The sequence below is a fragment of the Bombina bombina genome, chromosome 5 (genome assembly GCF_027579735.1).
Source record: "Bombina bombina isolate aBomBom1 chromosome 5, aBomBom1.pri, whole genome shotgun sequence".
Lineage (NCBI taxonomy): Eukaryota > Metazoa > Chordata > Amphibia > Anura > Bombinatoridae > Bombina > Bombina bombina.
In genome coordinates, this window is record NC_069503.1 from 1,005,508,058 (window position 1) to 1,005,531,259 (window position 23,202).

The 23,202-nt window shown below is 37.7% G+C and overlaps 1 protein-coding gene across 2 annotated transcripts in view; it reads left to right on the forward strand.

Annotated features, from left to right (window-relative positions):
• VPS13B (vacuolar protein sorting 13 homolog B) overlaps positions 1-23,202 on the forward strand; it is a 1,996,594-nt gene that overhangs the window by 1,775,721 nt on the left and 197,671 nt on the right. The gene's annotated exons all lie outside the window — the stretch shown is intronic.

Below are 23,202 nucleotides of genomic sequence, written 5' to 3' on the forward strand. Positions count from 1 at the left end.
CAGTATAGCTCCTTTCTGGACTCAATTAATTAAAGAAATAGACACAGCGATAGGGATCACCTTACCTAAAGACCTGATTCCTATTTTGTTCAATAAATTCCCCAAAGTCCCTTGTAATCTATGGCTCCAACTGTTATATATAATGGTCAATAATGCAAAACGCTTGATCCCACAGCACTGGAAACAGACAGCCTTCTGCATTACTACTTGAGAGGTACCATTATGCAACCATGAAAAGACTTGATAACTACTTCTTTATCTCCTTTATTTGGGAAGACTATTTGGCCTCTGTTAAGAACCATCCCTGATTACTGTTTATTTACGAATGGCCAAAACGGATATCCTTACCTACCTCCCCTAACATTCCTCTGACATACCGTAACACCTAAAAATAAAACAAATAAAGAACAAGATTAATTTTGCTGTTTTTTTCAATCCTAAAGAGTTGTGGATCTACCTGTAAAGGTTATGATTTCAAGCTTTGATTTACATTATATTTAATTGACTTATTGTTATTGCATATATATATATATATGTATATATATATATATATATATATATATTGTACTACATCAATGCTATATTATTTTGAAAATGTTTGTAATTTCAATTGTAAAATCTCTCAATAAAGCTATTATGAAAACCAAAAACAAACAAACATTTATTTCTGGATTTCATTGCATTGCACTGTTGCCTATCCAACAATTATTTATCCATTTTCATTAGAACCCTGTGAGTACTTTCCATTTAGTACTGCTTGTGTGTTGGCTGTAATACACAATTGTGTACTCCTTGCCTCTGAGGTAGTTGGATATCGGAGAACAACTGTTGGAAGATACAGAAAGCAGTATGTTGTACAGTCTCTTTGGACACAAAAAGGGCCAGTGTCGCACTTACCAATGTTCATTCTTCCATAGGATGGATTAAATCTGGTTTAGACATTATCCCCTTATGTATTTGTCATGTTTTATGTGATGTGATTACAGTTTTTGTTTATAGCTGGAATTCTGCATTTTCCTTTTGATTATGCTGCTGGTAAAATCGTTTTGTTCCTTTAGGATAAAAAACATATAAGCCTTAATCAAGGAGATAATGCGGTATTAGTAGTGTAAGAACTATGGGTTCTGTGTGTCTATTTAAAGAGCATTATTTGTAGATAGTGTCTCACCAAGAATCAAAATTATAGTGCAAATTCTTTTTTTTTTAATAGCATCTCCATTTTTGTAGCTTGATTTCCTTCCCATAATTCTCAGTCTGGATCTCTCATTAAAGTCAGATTTGATATAAGTAAAGTAGTACTTTCTTGAAACATATCAGTGTAGCTCTATTCTTCAGCTTTGAAATGAAAGACACTGAACAAGGGATGCAGCTCATACCAAGCATGCTTACACCACTGGTGGGCTGTGACCCCTCCGTTACATGTAACACCACTTATAAAGTAGGGTCCAGTAGAGTCCATTTTTGGCCACTAAGCTAACCTCCTTTTCAATAAAACAAGCAGAGCTTATATATTAATCTGTAGTGTGTTCCATGTTTCACTTACACTTTGAATAAAAGATAAAGGATTCTTAGTTGCTGTTGAACTGACAGGTGTCCACATCATTATTCATCCTTCAAGCTAAAATTAGGAATCCAAGGATGTTAACATCATGGAAATGTATTAGTTTGTGTGTGTGTCACATGGATGCTTTAGGCTGCGGCAGTTTGGCAGGGTGATTTATACTTATGTATTGTAAATACATGACAGATGTGTATTTCCATCATTGGAAAGTCAGCATATTGCCCGCACAACAAATAGAAATATTTACACAAGCAGGTTGAAATTAAGGTTAAACTTGTTTTTGGACAGTGTTGGAATTATTTAGTATACAAAGCAGTGATAGGCCTCATACGAAATATTGCTACTCAACTGTAGCAATTGTTGACTATAGTTAAGGGAAATAAGATAACCATACTAACCAGGGTTTAAAAGTAAGGGTTTTGCACATCAGTGATTCATTGCTGATATGTAATATTCATATATATAGAAAAACTGTTTTAATATCCCTTTAATACACAAATCGTGAATTAAAAAAGCCATTTTTGTATGCAATGCAAAGGAGCAGATTTGAGATCACTGCAATTTCCTGACAAGTTAGGCCCCATGTTGTATTTCTTGCACATTCTTTGCAATCCTGTTAAACTGATACTACTTCTAGGATTAGAAACATTTCTCCAAATGAGATTTACAGATAACAGTACACATCTTGTCTATTTTATATCGCACACCTGCATTTCAGCCTATAATTATAAGATAAACTGATAAACCCAGGTCACTTAAAATAAAAAAGAAACTATGAAAACTTGAAATCACAATAAAGGAAAATAAATAGTTACATATTTCATGGAAAAGGTTAAAAATGATTTCTCAGGGCTCTAGAATTACCATATTGCAGTACCAAGGGAAAATAAAGCTGGGCTGAGTCTTGTTTGTACTTCGAGGGCTTTCCGGACAGGAAGGTAATCTTGATGCACTACAGTAAACCACAATAGCAGCAGGGCAGTGCAGGTGAAATATCTGCAGCTGTACCCTACACTACAATGTACAGCAGCTTTACACAGGAATATTTCCTGAGCTGAAATAGTGTTTGGTTAGTTCTGGTTCCCAAGAGTAGATCACATTAAAATGTTATAAAATCATGATTTCCTGCACTTGAATGTTTGTGGTTTCTCAACTGGTTCCAACATTGCAAAGGAGGAGAATTCATGGCTTCTATTAGTTAGAGATGTATGGAACCTTCTCATTTTAAGTTCATTGCAAGGCAAATATGAAAACATGACAATAAATAAGAATATACTGGAGGGCTTTAGACACAGTTCTGCCGTGATACAGCGTGAAGTGTTTCTATTGTATACAATGCTGTAGCCACAGGACACACAGCACTACAAATGCTTTTGCGCAGTTGAGCATTATTAAACAACAGGATAGGGCTGCTATCACTGCTCAGTGGGAAGTAAGGATGCAAAACATATAACTAATTTGTAACTGAGAATACCCTAGTAACATACTGTGAGCTGTCATGATTATACAAGTATATAGTGTTAGCTACATACATAACAGTGTTTGCAGATTCCCAGACATATGTGATAATCAGTACATGCATAACCCCTGCTGCCCCAGAGCAATATATTGCAGTTAACTTACCACTATGACTTGTTTCTCTCCATAAGAAAACCAATAGCTTCTTCCTTCTTCTCTATAATGCTGCCAGATAAATCAGTAGGTTTACCAGAAATCTTGTTTGAGGACGGTGGGCAGTCAGATGTTTTATTTGTTTCAACAGAAAGAGGGGATTTTAAAATGCATTTGTTTCTTTTTAAAGACACGATGAGTCCACGGATTTCATCCTTACTTGTGGGATATTCACCTCTTGGTCAGCAGGAGGAGGCAAAGAGCACCACAGCAGAGCTGCTATATATAGCTCCTCCCTTCCCTCCCACTCCAGTCATTCTCTTTGCCTACGTTAGTAATAGGAAGAGGTAAAGTGAGGTGTTAGAATAGATTATTCAATCAAGAGTTTATTATTTTTAAAGTAGTGCCAGAATGTGCTGCTTTGTTCTAGGGTGTAGCCTAGTCCATATCAGTCTCTACAGTAGAGCTTTTGGTGGCTTTAGAGCGATGGGAACTTGAGACATAATTCTCACTGCGCCTCCCATAGATTATATACTGCCCTATTTGTGAAAGTCTGAGGGGTAAAAAATAGACTCATAAAAGGTGAAGAGAAACAGAGGGGCGCCTCATGTGTAGTATCGTCATATGCAGACACAGAATATAGACAAATTTAGCCAAATGGGTACTCACACACTCCAGGAGCACACTTATGTGCTGGTAGGGGCCGGCTGCAGATTTATGGGGGTGTGGCAGCTCACCCGTACAATGGCGTTCTCAGTGCTGTAGTGCTGGGAATGTAATAGAGAAAAAGCACTACATGTGCAGACTGTTAAAGGTACAACCAATGATATTTGCTTAGTTATGTAGATGGGTACTCACATATTCCCAGAGCACACCAATGTGCTTGTAGATACCGGCTGCAGAACTAAGCAGGTGTAGCAGCTCACCCAAACAAACAGGTTCTTGAAACAGATACTGTTGTGAAACAGTATGCAAGGTGGTCCAAAAAAATTGAACAAAGTTGCTCAAAGCGTCAGGAACAATTCTTGTGTGCAGTTAAGGCAGTAGGTAGGTAGAAAAATCCACTCAATAGGTAAAAATACAATTATTTAATTAAAACAAGTTCAAAAACAACAACGCACAGGTTTGTTGTACCAAGTGGATTAAAGGGGTTAACAATATTGCCCCAATAGTTGCAACGCGTATCTCGGTTAACCAACCGTTTCATCAGGCATAAAATAACTTCATCCTACCTCTGCCTTTTATACCTAACTGACAAACATTCTACTCCCATTCAAGAGGGTGTGTTTCCTGATTAATCAGTTACACCTGTATAGTGAGACTTGTGTCTCTCGTTACAATGTCTTACATACATGCAGTTAAATGAAAACTGAACTTAACCTAACCCTTTTTCTCCTTTTTTGAAAATACATCATAAAAACAATAATAAACGAAAGCGTCCCGCATATTGAAGCAAGAGATTGTGTATACATAAGAAACATAAAAGTGGATTTTCGTTACCTGATATTACCCATAATGCGTAAATCACTATTCTCCCTTTTGTATTCGTTTTTTATGATACTAGTTTGATCAAAGGGTAGTGTTCCCCTACTGTGAACAACATTTATTTAAAAATCCTTAGCTAATTTCTTGTTTCTTTCTATGTGTGGGTTTGTGCAAATAGTTTGTTTACATGCCTCGTTTATCGCTGCATTCTTATTTGCTCTCGTGGAGGCCTTGTCGGACACCAAAATCTCATTGGTTTTCGTTGGCCGTCAGGGAGCCAGAGGGCTTTACTATAGGCTAAACCCCCATGACACGGGCGCAAGTGCACGCCCCCCGATCAGTCATGGTTTTACAGTGTGATCACTGATGCCCTGAGAATTGACAGACGCACCCCAAATGGGCTAGACCCCAATTCACGATAAGAGCGTAATCTGTGCGATTATCCTCGTTGTTTATAATTGAGTGTAAGTTCAACCCTTACCTAATGCTCGTCACTACTACAGGCATAGGTGTAAATTTCTATATGTATTTCTTAACAAGGGGTGACGTCCTGTGTACACGCAAATATATATTGAGAAAGTGCATGTCTGCATGTGTAAAACTTCACATGCTTAATTGGTGTACCGGGATGGCTCTGTCATATCAGGTCCAAACCGATAATGTTGGTGATTGACTCACACATAAGGACATTCACATACTTTTTCTAGGATTTATTGCAACCAAAACTTTTACTATATACATATTATTTGTATTAATTTTACACCACAATTGTGTTTTGTGCTTTATGTTCATTTAGCGCCCCCCCCCCCCTTTTTGTGATTAGGTCACAGTTGTTATAAAAAATAGACTCAGTACTTTTTGTTTTCCACAGGCCAATGTGAGGGAGAAGAAAAAAGAAACCTTGCAATCCGCGTGAGCTGCCTTACTGCCGGGCAGATTTCTGAGGTAAGTGCTAACTTTTATTTTCTGGAAGACACAGAAAGATTGTCACTTTATTATTTTCAGCGACACTTTATGACATTATCCCTGGGAGTGAGGATAATTTATTGGGCAGTGGTTGCAGGCACTTACATGTGCATTATGCCTTTGATGCTTATGTAAAAGGAAAAAAAAGATTTTTTTTGTACCTCATGTTTTGAGAGGATTTTACATTTTCAGAGCCAACATTGTCTTGAATGTGACAAGAAGCAATCTGACAATGTGCAATATATGCCGCAGCTTTCTCCTTAAGTGTCCTAAAAAACTTAGCGTCCATTCATCCAGTGCCCTGCTTTTCCTCCACAACTCTTTCGGGAGTTATCTTGCAAAACATCGCTTCCCTCATGTACTAGGCGATCTCGGGTGCGTTTGTTGGCTTTTCCCATGTTGCAGGGAGAGCGCAAGAGGAAAATTACACATTCAGTGAGTGAGGCTTCTGTCACGGTTGTTGTTATCTCAGAAGTCCCCTCCTAGACTGAGGAAAAGGATACTTTGGTAGTGTCTGAGAATAAGATTTCAGTTTCTGACAGTATATTTCCTCCTGCTGATACTGTAGTAGTTTCTTTCAGGTTTAAGCTAGAGCACCTCCGTCTGTTACTTAAGGAGGTTTTAGCTACTTTGGTTGACAGTGGTTTTGGCTACTTTGGTTGGCAGTGACTCTTGTGCCGGACAGATAGCTCAGCATGCACTGTGGCTGAGCTCTGTAGCAACCCAAGGAAGGGTTGCAGGTTCGACCCCTGGCGAGGTCCACTCAGCTTTTCATCCTCCTGAGGTCGATAAAGTGAGCAGCGCCTTGAGACCCTTAGGGGTGATTAGTCGCACTTTACAAGTACCCAATACAATATTATTCAACAAATATTTTGAGGCTCCTTCCTTGACAGATGGTTTTTCGGTTCCTGACCAAGCTTTTGAGTTAAGGCGGCTCTATTAAGGAGGCTTGGCAAACAGTTCACAAGGTGAAAGGTACAGTTTCCACTTTAGCTAAGAGTACTACTATTCCCATAGAGGATAGTTGGGCCTTCAAAGGATTCTATAGAGGGTTTACTCAAGAAGATTTATGTAAACCAGGACTTACAATGACAACCATCTGTGGGCATGACTACCGTCACTTGCGCGCAGTATATTGGTTTAATACGTTGTCTGATGTTATCAGGACGGAACTTCACGGGATGTAATCCAGGATTGGATAAAAGCTTTTAATTAGCTATTCCCTTATTACGGATACTTCCCTTCAAGTTATCTATTTGGGAGCAAAGATTTCAGGTTTCTCTAGCTCGCAGAGCCTTATGGTTTAAACCTTGATCTGCGGATGTGTCCTCTAAGTATAAGCGTTTAGCAATTCCTTACAAGGGTATGTCCTTGTTTGGACCTGGTTTGTCGGAAATTATCTCTGATATCACGGGGGATAAGAGAATCAAAGAATAAAAAAAAGGGACAACAGAGTTGAAAAGGTTCCCCCCAGAGACAGGTTTCTGCTTTCAAGATTATCTGCAGACCAGACAAAAAGAGAAGCATTCTTGCACTGCGTAAGAGGCCTCTCAGACCTGGGAGTGATGGTTTCAATTCCACTACAGGAACAGGGTCTGGGTTTTTTATTCCAATCTGTTTGTGGTTCTTGAGAAGAGGGTACCTTCAGACCTATTTTAGATCTCAAGAGTCTAAATAAATTTCTCAGAGTACTTTCATGTGTCCATTCACAAGACTCATCTCAAGTTTCTAAGGTTTGTTTTTCTGGACACACTCTTTCAGATCATGGTTCTTCCTTTCGGTTTTGCCACAACTCCCAGAATTTTCACAAAGGTATGGGAATTGCTGTTGGCGGTGCTTCGGTTATGGGGCATTATAGTGGCGCCCTATCTGGACGACATTCTAGTCCAGGCACCATTCTTCCAGCAAGCAAGATTTCATAACCTTCCTGCGTTTTCACAAGTGGAAGGTAAATTTGGGAAAGGAGTTCCTTAGTCCCAAGCACAAGGGTAACTTTCTTGGGAACCAAAATAGACTCTATATCTATGATGATTTTTCTAACAGAAGTCTGGAAATCAGTGATTATAGATTCTTGTCTAGGCCTTCAGTCCACTTCTCGGCCATCAGTGGCTCAGTGCATGGAAGTAACCGGGCTGATTGTCGCGACAATGGACATCATCCCATTGTTTCATTTTTTGCCTCAGACCTCTGCAGTTAAGCATGCTCGGGCTATGGAACAGAGATTATACATTTTTTTCTACTCAGCTACTACTAGAGCAGGAGACAAGGATCTCTTCAATGGTGGTTGTCTCTGGATCTTTTCTCCCAGGGTCCTGCTTTCACAGTCCATCTTGGGTGATTTTGACAACAGACGCCAGCCTTCTAGGATGGGGAGCAGTCTGGATCTCCTTAAGGGCTTAGGGAGTCTGGACTCAATCAGAGTCTGTTTTTTCTATCAGCATCCTGGAGCTGAGAACGATCTACAATGCTCTTCTGGACTCGGTCCAGTTTATCAGGTTCCAGTCAGACAATATGATGTCAGTGGTTTACATCAATCATCAGGGAGGAACGAGGAAAGTTCCTTAGCGGTGATAGAGGTATCCAAAATACTTTAGTGGGCGGAGACCCACTCTTGCTGCCTTTTGGCGATCCACATCACAGGGGTGGACAACTGGAAGGTGTATTCCTGAGCAGGTAGATCTTTCATCCGGGGGAGTATGAACTCCATCCGGAAGCATTTGTCAGCCTGATCCGCAAGTGGGGTCAGCCAGAATTAGATCTTTTGGCATCGCGTCAGAATGCCAAGCTCCCGAGATACGGATCGAGGTCCAGGGTTCCCCAGGCTGAACTGATTTAGATGCTCTGACAGTTCCTTGGTCCTTCAATCTTGCATACCTATTTCCTCCGTTGCGCTTATTCCTCGAGTTATTGCTTGAATCAAGTAGGAGAGGGCATCAGTGATCCCCATTGCTCCTGCGTGGCCTCGCAGGATTTGGTATGCAGATCTGGTGGACATGTCATCTACCACCTTGGAAACTTCCGTTGAAGAAGGACTTTCTCATTCAAGGGGCCTTCCTTCAGCCAAATCTAGTTTCTCTGAAGCTGACTGCTTGGAGATTGAACGCTTAGTCTTATCCAAGCGGGGGGTTTTCTGATTCGGTCATAGAGACCATAATCCAGGCTCGTAACCCTGTGACTTGAAAGATTTATCATAAGATATAGCGTACATATCTTTATTGGTGTGAATCCAAAGGCTACTCATGGAGTAGAGTTAGGATTTCCAGAATTTTGTCCTTTCTCCAAGAAGGATTGGAGAAGGGTTTATCGGCAAGTTCCCTAAACGGTAAGATCTCTGCCTTATCTATTTTGTTACACAAATGTCTGGCGGTTGTTCCAGACGTTCAATCCTTTTGTCAGGCTTTGGTTAGTATCAGGCCTGTGTTTAAACCAATTACTCCTCCATGGAGTCTGAATTTAGTTCTCAAAGTTCTTCAAGGGGTTCCGTTTGAGCCTATGCATTCCTTAGATATTAAGTTGTTATCTTGGAAAGTTTTATTTCTTGTTGCCATTTCTTCATCTTGAGGAGTGTATGAACTTTCGGCATTACAATTCAATACTCCTTACCATATTTTTCATTCAGATAAGGTAGTTTTTACGTACTAACATAGGGTTAACATGTCTTTTACACAATTTGGACGTGGTCCGTGCTTTGAAATTTTATTTACAAGCAACTAAGGACTTTCGTCAGTCATCTTTTTTGTTTGTCGTTTTCTCTGAGAAACGTAAGGGTCAAAAAGCTACGGCTACCTCTCTTTCTTTTTTGGCTGAAGAGTATAATCCGTTTTGCATAGGAGACTGCTGGACAGCAGCCTCCTGAAAGAGTTACGGCTCATTTCACTTGGGCTGTTGCTTTCTCATGGGCATTCATAAATGAAGCTTCTGTGGAACAGATTTGCTAGACTGCAACTTGGTCCTCTCTTCACACTTTTTCAAAATTTTACAAATTCGATACTTTTGCCTCAGCTGAGGTTGTTTTTGGGAGAAAGGTTCTTCAAGCAGTGGTGCCTTCCGTTTAGGTTACCTGTCTTGTCCCTCCCTTATCATCCATGTACTCTAGCTTTGGTATTGTATCTCACAAGTAAGGATGAAATCCGTGGACTCATCGTGTCTTTAAAAAGAAAAGAAAATTTATGCTTACCTGATAAATTTGTTTCTTTTTAGACACGATGAGTCCACGGCCCGCCCTGTTCTCTGAGACAGGTTTTTTATTTTTGTAAACTTCAGACACCTCTGCACCTTGGCTTTTCCTTTCTCTTCCTAACTTCGGTCGAATGGCTGGAGTGGGAGGGAAGGGAGGAGCTATATAAAGCAGCTTTGCTGTGGTGCTCTTTGCCTCCTCCTGCTGACCAGGAGGTGAATATCCCACAAGTAAGGATGAAATCCGTGGACTCATCGTGTCTAAAAAAAGAAACAAATTTATCAGGTAAGCATAAATTTTCTTTTTTTTTAACCTATGTTGTGTTATCATACTTGCCGAGTGTCTCCCATTCTACAAATAAATCAGATTCAGTTGGTCTGATCAGCCAGTGAGGATTAGTGGCTTCTTAATTAAGTAAAAAAACAATACTGCACTATTAGTATCAATTTGATAGAATTTATTAAGTACAATGTCCTTTTAACTTTTTCCCATAACAAAACAGCAAAAATATTTGCAGGGGAGATGTATCATCAACAATTATTATTATATCAACAATAATTATTTTGGAAAATAATGTGATTGCATGCATTTTACTTAAACCCGGTGAACATTGTAAGGTTTACCAGAGGTCACACATTATATAGAACCTGGGTACAACATTTTGTAGTTTTGCAATAAAAAAAAAAATCATTTTGCGTGTATTTTTGTTTGAAATGTCTTGTATTAGGCCAGTTGGCCGCCACATAATATTTTATAGACATGTCCTCTTACTGGAATGTTGATAATGGTCCATTACTCATCGAGTAAAAGAATCACAGTTAAGTAACAATGGGCAATATGTCAGAATATAATATGTTATATTATCTCAATGCTTGGGACTAATTCATCTTATACCCATCTTCATTCAGTATATGTTTTGTAAATGTTGCATTGTAAAATGCAAGTGCAGGGCATCTTTTTTTATTTCACCAACTTTGGAGTTTTGTCACTGCAAGGAATCAGATTGCTACTAGTGTTTAACTTATTTTTTGTAAGTTTCTGTTAAATAAAATGCATTTTGCCATTAGTCATTTACGTTTTAACCTTATACATGGCATTAACTGCAGGCTATAAAGGTCCCTATATACTGTGTGTATATATATATATATATATATATATATATATATATATATATATATATAATATTTGTATTAGGATTTGGTATATCGTATAGGCTGTACATATTGTCCTTGCACATTTTCAGTATGCTAATTCAGTCACTAGGATTGTGAACATAAGGCCTAGGGACCATAATGACCATAATGTAGCCCTTACAAGTTTTATATTTAGTTTTTTTTTTATTAAAAAAAAAAAATACTGTCTGTGTCTGAACTAGAGAAGATTTTGTTTTACAAATCTGACCTCCTTATATCACTATTCCTCTTCAAGCTGCAAAAGCTTATTAAAGGGACAGTCTACTCTAGAATTTGTATTGTTTAAAAAGATAGATAATCCCTTTATTACCCATTCCCCAGTTTTGCATAACTAACAGTTATATTAATATGCCTTTTACCTCTGTGATTACCTTCTATCTAGGCCTCTGTAGATTGCCCCCTTATTTCAGTTCTTTGGACAGACTTGCATTTTAGCCAATCAGTGCTGACTTCTAGATAACTCCACGGGAGTGAGCACAATGTTATCTATATGGCACACATGAACTAGCGCTGTCTTAGCTGTAAAAAAAACTGTCAAAATTCACTGAGATAAGAAGTGGCCTTCAAGGGCTTAGAAATTAGCATATGAGCCTACCTAGGTTTAGTTTTCAACAAAGAATTCCAAGAGAACAAAGCAAATTTGACGATTAAAGTAAATTGGAAAGTTGTTTAAAATGCATGCTTTATCTGAATCACAAAATTTAAATTTTTAGTAGACTGACCCTTTAATAACAATGTAGAAGAACATTTGAGGAGATTGTGTGTGTATGTATGTACAATGCAATACCACTGATACATCACACTACCATGTTTTCACACTGAAAGCCAATGCAATATCATACACCCTTCTAAAAAATTGATTGTTTGAAGTTTGTATCTTACATATTTATTATTTTGTTCAATAGTAATCTAGATTTATATTCATCAACCCTGCAAACACTAAAGCAATCCAAAAAGGTCTTCATGAGAAAAGGTTGGACACATCTGGTGTAAACCATTACAATGTGCGTAATTTTGCAACCTTTACTGAGCTTTTTTAGATTCTTATCTGAGAAACCAAAGGCTTTCAGCACTCTTTCCCTTCGTTGATAGAGCTTAGACTGAACAGATGATTTTAGAAACTAAAAAGTGTATTTCCTCCAGCTCTGTTCTACTTAAAATAACAACACTACAGTAAAAGTGCTGCATATAAATCTCAAATTTTCTGGATCCTCATCAGAAGTCTAATGGATTGATCTTGCAGATTGTGTCTGTGCCAAACAAGGGTCATTTTCCATTATGTTTAAGATATCATCTTTGCCTTCTTAGGAGGAAGTTAGATAAATGCATCCAAGTCCTAGAAGGCTAATTGGACCGTACCATGAGTTGTTCTGCATTGTACAGTCTGAGATATTTGCTTGGCAGGTGCATATTGTAAAATGGCATTCAATCGTTGTAAAACAAGGTTGGCAGACTATGTCACAATGGTATGGGATAGGTCATTTTAGTTCAAGGAATGAAAAATGAAACAGGACACTTTTTTTTTCTAACAGCAATCTGTTTGTTATTTATTTCCAGCTTTCTATTTAGAATACTTATTGGAACAATTTTGACATGAGACTTTTGTCAACTCTGAATTACCTTCAGCAGAAATGATAAAAATCAGTGTTAGATGAAAAATGCTTGTACCAAATTACAGATGTGTAAGCCAAGATTTTCCCTTTTTCATGTGTTGTGGACATTTTGTTTTTCTTTTGGTTGAATATATAGAAGATTTGTATTTTAATGGAGCTGGCCGCAGAAAAGAAAAGGGAAACATTATCATGATAAAAAACTATTTATTCATCCTCAGGAAGCCAGGGTTATAATCTCAGCATGAGCTGGCTTCCAGTACCTAATACAAAATTATATTATATTCTGCCCGGACTTCACTTAGGTGGCCCCATTGCAGGAGATAAAATACACAGTCACTTCCTGTCTTCTGTTTTCATCTTGTAGTACAGTAGTTGTTTCTGGAACAAGAGAGAGATTATCTCCAAGGGAAGCCCACCCTGAGCGACTCCTAATCTAAAGAAGTTTACGTTTTTGATGGAAGGAAGGTTAATAATGAAGCAATAACAGAAATAATTCTCCTGAGAGAAATAGGCAACATATTACACCACAGCCCAGCTGTGTGTGTCTTCCTATCTCATACACTGTAGGATTTGATTAGACTCATCCCTGATCTAACAGGTGGTAGAATCTGGAACATTAAGCTGCAGTAATTATCAGGTGGTTCTTTGTTACTTATGTTTTCATAAACCAGAGCTTGTAGGCTTGCTACTTGTTCTCCTTGACCTCTGTGGTCAAGCTATCTTCCTGTGATATTTATAGTATTTCTTTGTATTAACAGCTAAAGCTGCCTTGCTGCTGTTATTCTATGTAAAAAGAGCAAAAAAACAACCCAAACATATGATTACTAAATGCGTCTAATTTATCCTCTTGAATATTCTGTTTGTACAAATTCAAATTTTGAGTTAGAAAATAAGTATTTTCACTGATCAGCTGTAAATAATGCAGATTTTTTTTATACACGAATGTGTCTTTGTTTTGTGTTTTAGATATTTGTGAGGGGACTAGTTTATTGTGCTAATACGTACTCTGAGAGAACATATAAACAGTTATTAAATTGTGGTTTCATACAGCGATTTTAGGAAATATATTTTATTTGTTTTCACTCCTTTGACAAACATCTTGTATAATTCCAGACTTCTTTCAGATTTAAGAATATATGTGAGGGGCATTAGGTAATAATTATAGACTGTTTTGTATTCTCTTCAGACTTAGGACCCCTATAAAATCACTAGAAATGTATTAATAAAACTTATTTGGTGTATGATTCTCAAAGCATTTTAGCCCCTGTGTTTGGTGAGCTCGCCAAAGCTGGACAGAAGTTTATATGTTTGATTGCTTTTGAAAATTACAACTATGGGCAAAATTACAAGTGGAGCGGTAATTTACGCTTCTACCCGATCGTTAATTGCGCTAGAAGTAAGCTTTTTGCACTTCTCGGGTTGTGCTCATATTACGAGTTGAAAGTAAACTGTTGTCGCTAATTGCGATAACCCAACATGCTCAAAAAGCCGAAATTATAATATTGTGTGTGTGTGTTCACATATTCCCTCATAGAAGTCAATAAAGAAAAAAAGTGGGGGGAAACCCTAACACCCTAATTTCGCCCAAACCTGATTACATATTCTCAATTGCGCTAACCAGACATGTAAATATGTACTGTATATTTCACATTCCAATGTTTTTCACATAACAGAATATGCTCTATTTATTCATAAATTCATATATCGGATGTTTTTTTTGGTACAATATATATTTATAAATCTATCTATCTATCTATCTATCAATCTATCTATATATATATATATATATATATATATATAATTATTTATAGGTATAGATACCTGTTTATACAGATATATATACATATATATTTATAAATCATTAAAACATTCTGCTATGTGCAGAACATTGGAATGTGAAATATTTACAGTAAATACATAGTTAAAACCTTTATTAGCAATGAATATTTCACAAATATGTTTTAACATGTTTTCATCTACTTAACTGCAAACGGCTCCAATGCACTTGTATATATTTCTATATACTGTATGTATACATATGTATTTATGTGTCTGTAAATGCATATATACATGTGTACACACACACACACACACATATATATATATATATATATATATATATAGATATACATACACGTACATATACATTTTTAAAGATATATGTATGTCTATGTTAAATCCCTTTGCCTGCTTTTTTTTCTCTAACACCTGAGATCTCATATCTTTGAGTGTTTTGTGTGCAATATTTTTGTTTAATCATTTTTATTAGATGGCGTTATTAGAAGTGTAACTGTACTGTGTAATATATTTTTTATGTGTTTTGTGCAACTTTTATGTTTCACAAAACAGTTAACTAGAGCTCTGAAGTTGCGGTAATCATTGTACGGTAAATCACAATTGCGCTCAAGCGATCACGTTTACTTTTAACTTGTAATACCAGCAGTAAGCCTGACGAGGGCAAACCCCTGTCCTTTATCTGTTAAATTCTTGCTTCCAAACATACAGTAGAATTAGCAGTAACAATGAACACTCATCTTTATTAATGGGTTAATTTTGTTATCACTACAGTGTGCAGTATCAAGAGATTTGCTCTGTCTCTCTTATTTAAGCTAAATAAATAGCATAAGCCTTGAAATACAATGTCAGCTGTCAGGTTTATTTGGCTGCAATAACCAGCTTTAGCTTGTCATTATAAGCACTAGACTATATATACTTACTGACATACACAGAACATATGATATTTATATTTGATAGAAAAATTGTATAAATTAAACAGTGAATCCAGTTACAAATTGTCCAATTACATATATGACACTGCAAATATATATTTTAGAGTGCATAAACATCCAGAAAAAAATAAATCTTTCCAAGGTACTTATATTGTGAAATTTGGTAAAAATGGTAAAAGTAAAAGCAACATCTTGCAGATTTTGTTTATAATCATAAGCTCCATTTATGAAGCTTTGGATGCAATTTTTTCGGAGCCCTTGCTGTTGTGAGTCTCCACAAGCCTATGGCAGCCTTAAATCACTGTGATGACTGACAAGCACTTATATGTAAGGCTGGTGTGAAGGTCTGTGCAAGTAGATACTTGTGCAATAAAAATGCAGTTTAGTCCTCAATAGAACCTAATGTGGGTGGTCAGGTTCTCTAGCTGGGAGCCTTGTCTATCTGCATTTTAATACATGGAGGCAACTGTCTAGAATCTAGAATGCCACTGTTCTATCGAGAACTCCAATACATAGAAAACTTTAATCTGACGTCACTTGCGGTGATTCTATACATCTGATTGGTCCGTGTCCAGTGAGTGACAGGATTCACAACCAAACAGATGGGCACTGTAATCGCCTATCATTACTATCTCTTTTGCCTCCGCTTGGGGGGGGGGGTTTGACAGAACACTACCATTGAAGAGGAAGCAGAAATTTAACTAGAACTGAATCTTATAATACACTATTCCTGGAGTCACTATTTTGGTGCATACCATTAGATTGCACAGTAACTAAGGAGCATTTTAAAAGAAATTAGGGAGCACGTCAATCCTAAAGTATATATATAAGTACCTATAAGGGAATAGTTTTGGTGACAGTATTTATATAATTTCTCAATAATCCTTTTCTGGTATTTTCTAGTTTTACAGGTTTATTTATGTATTATTTATTTGTATTACTTCACAATCCAATACTGCCTATTCTTACACACATTGAGAAATATGTTACTGCATCTTAAAAGTGTGTATTCCTGATTTTAAGCGTTCTTTAACTAGATTTATGAAACACATTTTATCTCTGTTTTTCCAAATAGTCCCCTATATAAATCATTGTATCCTTTATTCATTCTTCCCCGACATTACAGTAGTCTGACTTAAATCATTTGCAGCATATACTGGTTTTATTTGTTGTCATTTAGTATTGTGGCACATTATTCATTTGGGGGGTCATGGAATAATAGTGATTAATAAATAAAGCATACAATGTTTTCCCAAACACATAAAACCTTTTTTTTTTTTTTTTTGGTTGAATATGTAATAAAATGATATAATGTATACATGTTGCTGTTGCAGAGTTTGTTCTAGAGCATTGGTTTTCAAACCTGCTCTCAGGCCTTCCTAACACTCCAGATTTTGAGGATATCTGAACTGGAGCACTGGTGAAATAATCAGCTTGTAAACATGGTTATTTTACCTGCTCTCATCCAAGGTAATCTTTATAATCTGACCCGTTGGGGAGGTCTAAGTACAGGTTGAAAAACCAGTGTTCTAGAGCATAGAATTTGGAAGTGCAAAGCTTGGCCACAAAGCTGAATAAAAAAGATGCATATGGGGGAACACATTGATTTTTTATATTATTTATTTATATTATTTGGAACTTGCGTATCTAACATATCCAATTTTATGTATTTATGTAAAAAAAATCTATATATTTGTTATCTATATGTACATGTATATACAGTATGTATATATACTGTACACATATATATATATATATAGAGAGAGAGAAAGAGAGAGAGAGAGAGAGAGAAATCCCAGCTTGCCTTTCCCCAGAAGTACTCTGTATACATTGTTACCAGTGCAGCAGGGGATTTGGGGTGATATATGCAAATTAGATATGGAATATCTAAATCTTTTTGCTTCTGGTACCATGGTAAAGCACAACAATCAACTTTTGGGTTAAGTGCAGTAAAAGGGGATTGCTGTGTTTTTACACGGTACCAGAAGCAAAAACCTGAGATATTGGATATCTGTTTTTCATATTTTACCCAGAATCTTCTGGTGCTTTGGTAATGTATACAGAGTACTTCTGGGGGGAAGGCAATCGGGGGGGGGGGGGGGATACTTGCCTAGATTTTTTGAAGTGGAGGAATTTAATCTCATGCTTTTATCTCCACCATAACATAAATTAATCCACAGAAGAAGGCAGCACCTTGCAGTATAAAAATATATCTTTATTTCCACATGCTGGAATAAAACAGTGACGTTTCTGGTTGAACACCCTTAATCATATTGGTATGATTAAGGGTGTTCCACCCAAAACATCACTGTTTTATTCCAGCATGTGGAAATAAAGATATATTTTTATACTGCAAGGTGCTGCCTTCTTCTGTGGATTCATTGTGACTAAAGGGATTACAGCACCCTTTTTGGCCTGCACCTGACAGTGGAGCTGAGCTACAAACTGTTCTAGTACTACTATAACATAAATTAATATACATGATGTGACCTATTGCTGTAGCTGATCATCTGCATGCTTATAGGTAAGCTTAAATATTTGTTTAAGTGAATGTAAATTTTGATGCTAAAGTGCCCGGTTTTTAAAAATTTGATTAAAAACAGGGGCACTTCAATTCATCCAAATTTACATTTCACTCGTTGTGAAAATGCTTACCTTTTAAACTCCAGCCGCTCCAGTTTCCTCCGGTCGTCGCAAGCCTCTTCCAACGTCAGAAGTGATGGATCGGTCATCCTCCAATCACGGCTTCCCCCACGGGGGAATCAGTGTCTGATTCAACGCCGTGATTGGAGGAAGCCGGATTCCTCATTTTAGACCCAGGAAGAGGCTTTGCGAGGGGCAGAGGAAGCTGGAGCAGCTGTCAAGTATTTTCACGAGTGAAATGTAATTTTTGATGAATTAAAGTGCCCCTGTTTTTAATTGAATTTTTAAAAACCGGGCACTTTAGCATCAAAATTTACATTCACTTTAATTTTTAACCGGAGAACTTCTGTATTAAGGATCAATATGCAAAAAATGGTTTTATATTACTTTAAGCTGTTAGAAAAAAAAATGTATGTTAATATTCAGCTATTTTAATACATGCATAATAATAATAATAGCGTTACTTTATAGGAAATGGCACAATCTTACTTTATCATTGTCAGTGTTTTGAATCATAAAAGGGACAGTCTGCACTAAAATTGTTATTGTTTAAAAAGCTAGATAATGCCTTTACTACCCATTCCCCAGCTTTGCACAACCAACATTGTTATAATGTACTTAGGCCTAGATTTAGAGTTGGGCGGTAGCCATCAAAACCAGCGTTAGAGGCTCCTAACGCTGGTTTTTACCGCCCGCTGGTATTTGGAGTCAGTCAGGAAAGGGTCTAACGCTCACTTTGCAGCCGCGACTTTTCCATACCGCAGATCCCCCTACGCCATTTGTGTATCCTATCTTTTCAATGGGATCTTTCTAACGCCGGTATTTAGAGTCTTGGCTGAAGTGAGCTTTAGAAATCTAACGACAAAACTCCAGCCGCAGAAAAAAGTCAGTAGTTAAGAGCTTTCTAGGCTAACGCCGGTTCATAAAGCTCTTAACTACTGTGCTCTAAAGTACACTAACACCCATAAACTACCTATGTACCCCTAAACCGAGGCCCCCCACATCGCCGCCACTCTATTAAAATTTTTTAACCCCTAATCTGCCGCTCCGTACACTGCCGCAACCTACATTATCCCTATGTACCCCTAATCTGCTGCCCCTAACACCGCCGACACCTACATAATATTTATTACCCCCTAATCTGCCGCCCCCGCTATCGCTGACCCCTGGATATTTTTTTTAACCCCTAATCTGCCGCTCCATACACCGCCGCAACCTACATTATACCTATGTACCCCTAATCTGCTGCCCCTAACACAGCCGACCCCTATATTATATTTATTAACCCCTAATCTGCCGCCCCCAACGTCGCCTCCACCTACCTACAATTATTAACCCCTAATCTGCCGACCGAACCACACCGCTACTATAATAAATGTATTAACCCCTAAAGCTAAGTCTAACCCTAACACTAACACCCCCTAACTTAAATATAATTTAAATCTAACGAAATAAATTAACTCTTATTAAATAAATTATTCCTATTTAAAGCTAAATACTTACCTGTAAAATAAACCCTAATATAGCTACAATATAAATTATAATTATATTGTAGCTATTTTAGGATTAATATTTATTTTACAGGTAACTTTGTAATTATTTTAACCAGGTACAATAGCTATTAATAACTATTTAATAGTTACCTAGTAAAATAATTACAAAATTATCTTGGATGACGTCCCTTAAAGGAACCGTCATTCGTCGGGAAGTCGTCGGTGAAGATGGATCCGCGCTGGAGGTCTTGAAGATCAGCCGGTCGTCATTGGATTGAAGAACATAGAAGATGCGGCTTGGATGAAGATGTTTGCCGGTCCGGATGTCCTCTTCTGCCCGCTTGGATCAAGACTTCAGCCGGAGGATGGACGTCACTCTTCAGCCCCCGCTTGGGCTTGGATCAAGATTTCGGAGGCTTGGATCAAGACTTCTGTGGACGGATCGGTGAACCTGGCATGGTGAAGATAAGGTAGGAAGATCTTCAGGGGCTTAGTGTTAGGTTTATTTAAGGGGGGTTTGGGTTAGATTAGGGGTATGTGGGTGGTGGGTTGTAATGTTGGGGGGGGGTATTGTATGTTTTTTTTTACAAGCAAAAGAGCTGTTTACTTTGGGGCATGCCCCGCAAATGGCCCTTTTCAGGGCTGGTAAGGTAAAAGAGCTTTGAACTTTTTTAATTTAGAATAGGGTAGGGCATTTTTTTATTTTGGGGGTCTTTGTTATTTTATTAGGGGGCTTAGAGTAGGTGTAATTAGTTTAAAATTGTTGTAATATTTTTCTAATGTTTGTAAATATTTTTTTATTTTTTGTAACTTAGTTCTTTTTTATTTTTTGTACTTTAGTTAGTTTATTTCATTGTATTTATTTGTAGGTATTGTATTTAATTAATTTATTGATAGTGTAGTGTTAGGTTTAATTGTAGATAATTGTAGGTATTTTATTTAATTAATTTATTGATAGTGTAGTGTTAGGTTTAATTGTAACTTAGGTTAGGATTTATTTTACAGGTAATTTTGTAATTATTTTAACTAGGTAACTATTAAATAGTTATTAACTATTTAATAGCTATTGTACCTGGTTAAAATAATTACAAAGTTGCCTGTAAAATAAATATTAATCCTAAAATATATATATAATTTATATTGTAGCTATATTAGGGTTTATTTTACAGGTAAGTATTTAGCTTTAAATAGGAATAATTTATTTAATAAGAGTTAATTTATTTCGTTAGATTTAAATTATATTTAAGTTAGGGGGGTGTTAGGGTTAGAATTAGCTTTAGGGGTTAATACATTTATTATAGTAGCGGCAAGATCTGGTCGGCAGATTAGGGGTTAATTATTGTAGGTAGCTGGCGGCGACGTTGTGGGGGGCAGATTAGGGGTTAATAAATATAATATAGGGGTCGGCGGTGTTAGGGGCAGCAGATTAGGGGTACATAGGTATAATGTAGGTTGCGGCGGTGTACAGAGCGGCAGATTAGGGGTTAATAATAATATGCAGGTGTCAGCGATAGCGGGGGCGGCAGATTAGGGGTTAATAAGTGTAAGGTTAGGGGTGTTTAGACTCGGGGTACATGTTAAAGTGTTAGGTGCAGACCTAGGGAGTGTTTCCCCATAGGAAACAATGTAGCTGCGTTAGGAGCTGAACGCTGCTTTTTTGCAGATGTTAGGTTTTTTCCCAGCTCAAACAGCCCCATTGTTTCCTATGGGGGAATCGTGCACGAGCACGTTTTTGAAGCTGGCCGCGTCCGTAAGCAACGCTGGTATTGAGAGTTGCAGTGGCGGTAAATATGCTCTACGCTCCCTTTTTGGAGCCTAACGCAGCCCTTCTGTGAACTCTAAATACCAGCGGTATTTAAAAGGTGCGGGGGGAAAAAAGCCAGCGTAGCTAACGCACCCCTTTGGCCGCAGAACTCTAAATCTAGCCGTTAGTTTGAAACATTCAAACCTCTAAATTTCTGCCTGTTTCTAACCCACTATAGACAGCTTCTTATCACATGCTTTTTTATTTGCTTTTCACAACAGGATACTGCTAGTTCATGTGGGCCATATAGATAACATTGTGTTCACGCCCTAGCAGTTATTTAAGACTTAGCACAACACAGTACTAAATGCAAGTCAATAGATAATAAATAAAAAGTCATGTGATCAGGGGGCTGTCAGAATATGCTTAGATACAAGGTAATCACAGAGGTACAAAGTATATGAATTTAACTGTTTGTTATGCAAAACCGGGGAATGGGTAATAAAGGGATTATCTATCTTTTAAAATAATAAGAATTCTATTGTAGACTGTCCCTTTAAGGTAAAGCAGTAGAATCATGTCTAAAGTGATGTTGTTAAACCATTGAACAGGACTCACTAGATGGACCCTGTATACAAGGAGGTTATTGTGGAATTTACTGACCCATAAATTCATCACAAGTCATTTGGCTGCATGTTTTGGGTGTAGGATAACCTGACATGATGATTATAAAGTTGGAATACATTGAGGCTTCACTGATTGTTCCAAAATGACATAAATCTTTATAGTTACCAAAAATGCAATGTATAAATCTGCCTATAATAGTCAAATTACATCAAGTGGGATTGGATTCTTTTCTCTTCTAAAATTATTAAGTCAATCAAGTCTAGAGCATTCCAACAAATGTTTTCATAACTAATTATCTATACACACATCCATAAACACATTGTATTGGAATATAAAAAAGCATTGTTAAACATACACACACAATATCACACATATCCACACACAGTCACCAGAACGCACTCACACTCTCACACAATATCACACACACCAGCATGCATGCACTCACACTCTCACACAATATCACACACACCAGCATGCGTGCACTCACACTCTCACACAATATCACACACCAGCATGCATGCACTCACACTCTCACACAATATCACACACACCAGCATGCATTCACTCACACTCTCACACAATATCACACACACCAGCATGCATGCACTCACACTCACACACAATATCACACCCACCAGCATGCATGCACTCACCCTCTCACACAATATCACACACACCAGCATGCATGCACTCACTCTCTTACACAATATCACACACACCAGCATGCATGCACTCACACTCTCACACAATATCACACCCACCAGCATGCATGCACTCACCCTCTCACACAATATCACACACACCAGCATGCATGCACTCACACTCTCACACAATATCACACACACCAGAATGCATGCACTCACACTCTCACACAATATCACACACACCAGCATGCATGCACTCTCCCTCTCACACAATATCACACACACCAGCATGCATGCACTCACACTCTCACACAATATCACACACACCAGCATGCATGCACTCACACTCTCACACAATATCACACACACCAGCATGCATGCACTCACACTCTCACACAATATCACACACACCAGCATACATTCACTCACTCTCTCACACAATATCACACACACCAGCATGCATTCACTCACACTCTCACACAATATCACACACACCAGCATGCATGCACTCACACTCCTACACAATATCACACACACCAGCATGCATGCACTCACACTCTCACACAATATCACACCCACCAGCATGCATGCACTCACCCTCTCACACAATATCACACACACCAGCATGCATTCACTCACACTCTCACACAATATCACACACACCAGCATGCATGCACTCACACTCACACAATATCACACACACCAGCATGCATGCA